The following is a 3,306-nucleotide window of genomic DNA, read 5'->3' as shown; positions in this document are numbered from 1 at the left end:
GGGAGACCAGGAGAAGCACGCGCCAGCCACGGCGGCCATTGGAGGGTGAACCAACAGCAAAAGGAAGACCTTTCTCTCTGTATCTCTCTCTCACTGTCCACTCTGCCTGTCAAAAATAAATAAATAAATAAAATCATTGGAAACAACCTGCTCAGTAACACACAAATGGATTTGTTAAAAATCTATGCACTTAAACTGTTGAAATCTTTACTTAGTATAGAGTTGATCTTCCGTATATAAAGATAATTAAAAATGAATCTTAATGAAGAATGGGATGGGAGAGGGAGTAGGAGGTGGGGTGGTTTGGGGGTGGGAGGGCGGGTATGGGGGGAGAACCACTGTATTCCAAAAGCTATACCTATGAAATTCATATTTATTAAATAAAAGCTTTCTAAAAAATATATGCACTTTTCCTCTAATGGAATTGTACATAGCATTAAAATGCATGGCATAGATCTGTATGTATCGTCTTGGATACATCTCAAAAGCAGTGTTTTTGTGTGAAAAGAGCAAGTTGCAAAAGGAAATACATGGCACGAAACTATTTAGGGAAAACAGAATCCACACAAAACAGTCCTACTTCTGAAAATATAAAAACAGGAGTAGAAAGAACACCCGCACCACCATGGTTTTATGATGGGTGATGGGGGATGGAATGACAGAGAACTCAGCTCTATCACAGCATGAAACTTCTCAAATAATCTGAGAAGAACGCTAAAATGTTCACATTTTGGAGTCAGCACCGTGGCACAACAGCATCCCACATGAGTCCAGGCTGCTCTGCTTCTGATCCAGCTTCCTGCTAAAGCACTTGAAAAACCAGTGGAAGATGGCCCAAGTGCTTGGGTCCCTGCACCCACGTGGGAGACCTGGAAGAAGACCTGGCTCCTGGCTTCAGCCTGAAGCATTCGGGTAATGAACCCAGTGCAGCCATTTGGGGAGTGAACCAGCAGATGAAAGATCTCTGTCTCTCCCTCCCTCGCTGTCACTTTGCCTTTCAAATAAATAAAATCTTTAAAAAAAAAAAGTCATTAAAAAAAAACTATAAAGTGACTTTCATCTCTCCATAATCATTGTGTAATCTTTTCTACATGTAAGAGTCCTTCAAAAAGGTTGTGGAAAACAAATTAAAAGGTAAGTTAAATGGTGCAAAAGAACTTCTGAAATCCATGCATATAAAATATCATCAACAAGTTTATGGAAAATGTATCATGAAAAAAACTATGTGCAGATTTCAAAAAGTTTGTAGCAAAGTTAACCTATTATTTAATTTTGTTTTCTATGAATTTTTAAGAAAGATTTATTTATTTCAAAGGCAGAGTCACAGAGAAAGAGAGAAAGAGGGAGAGACCCTTCCACTTGCTGGTTCATTCCCCAGATGGACTCCCCTGATGGCCTCAGTAGCCAGGGATGGGCCAGGCTGAAGCCAGGAGCTTCATCTGGGTCTCCTACATGGATGCAGGAACCCAAAGACTTGGGCCATCTTCCACTGCTTTCCCGGGAACATTAGTAGGGAGCTGGATCAGAAGTGGAGCAGCCAGGACTCAGTGTCGCAGTCTGTGGCTTAACCCACTACGCCCCAGCCCCAGCCCCTCCATGAACTTTGTGAGGGACTTTGTAGTTCACAAGTGAAGTGTTTGAATGAAAATAAGACCAGAAAGACCAGGCCTCGATGTGGACATGCCCCTCCTGATTTTACTGGGACTGATAGGAGGCTGGGGTAGGGTGTGCGTGTCCTGTGGTGGGGAGCAGGTGAACTCACCTCATCACCTTGACCAGGAGACTGGATGGGTCCTGTCCTTGAGCTTCCCACATGTTCGGTGGTACCTGCAGCCTGTGAGTGCTTTCTGGGTCCTCTCCAGCCTGGATGATATATATATATATATATATATATATATATATATATATATAATATATCTTTATATATATATTATATAAAGATTTATTTTCTTCATTGGAAAGACAGGGAGAAGTAAAGCCAGAGAGACAGAGAGGTTTTCCATCCAATGGTTCACTCCCTAAATGGCCACAAAGGCCGGAGCTTCACCAATCCGAAGCCAGGAGCCAGGAGCTTCTTCCAGATCCCCCACATGGGTGCAGGGACCCAAGGACTTGGGCCATCTTCTACTGTTTTCTCAGGCCATGGCAGAGAGCTGGATCAGAAGTAGAGCAGCTGAGACTCTAACCAGTATCCATATGGGATGCTGGCACTGCAGGCTAGGGCTTTAACCTGCTGCGCCATAGCGCTGGCTGCAGACTGGATGATCTTTGAGAGTGCAGGGGCTCATGTGGAGACAACATGGGTTCCTTTTACGTAGCTTTTCACTAGAGAAAGTGCCAGACAGGGGAGTAGATGGAGTCTCCACCTGCCCATCTTACAGCTCTTATGAGTGGGGAGTCTGGCGTCCCCCATAACCTGCCCATTTCTACCGGCCACCAACCCTGCAGTGCCAGGCAGCCTGCCCCAGACTGTCAGCAATTCGTCAATATTTGACACCATCTCCAAAAGGGAAAATCTGTTTTGTAAATTAAACCCTCATACCACTAAGCCACCTAAAGAATTAGCAATTTCTAGTAGTATCAATATTCAATCTGTATACAGGTCTCAGTTGTCTCAAAAATTTTTTTTAATTTACTTGAATTAGAATCTGAAGCTTCTACATGTGTTGGGCTCGTCCTTTGTATCTCATTTTCTCTCTCTCACACACATGTCTTCATTGAAGAAGCCAAATTATTTGTCCTTGGAGCTTCGCAGAGTCTGAGGTTTGCTGATTGCTAAATTGTAGTTAGATCTTAGGGCTTGATTAGATCCAGGCTTGATTTTGGGGGGGGGGCTTGAGGGGGAACAGGGAGAAGCTGGGTGGGGGTAGCAAGGATACTTCTACTTCCTAGGTTCATTAGGACATGCATAGAACTTTCCCGCTTTGTGTGAGCAGCCACTGGTGATCAGTAATTCATTGTGGCCACTGCAGTGGCACTGTCATTGCGCCACTTCTCCCTGCATTTGCGTGACCACCACAGTAGGGAGAGAGCACCCTGCACCGCAGAGGTGGGGCCAGGCAGAGTGGAGGGCTCAGCGACTTTAGCTGACAATTGTCCAAGATAGTAAATGAATCCTTAGTGTCCTCTGCGGCTGACCAGTGAGGGTTCCTCTTCTAGAATGTCATTCTGCATACGTCCTCGGCGGGTTCGCCCCAGGTGTAGCTCTCCCTGGTGCTTCTCAGATGGTCCTGTCTGGGAACTTCTTGTGGATGCCTCCTGGGCCTTTTCCTAATCAAAGGTGGTGTTCCTGGGTCATCTGTGCAC

The sequence above is a fragment of the Oryctolagus cuniculus genome, chromosome 12 (assembly GCF_964237555.1).
Source record: "Oryctolagus cuniculus chromosome 12, mOryCun1.1, whole genome shotgun sequence".
In the NCBI taxonomy this organism is placed as follows: Eukaryota; Metazoa; Chordata; class Mammalia; order Lagomorpha; family Leporidae; genus Oryctolagus; species Oryctolagus cuniculus.
This window is presented reverse-complemented; position numbering follows the sequence as displayed.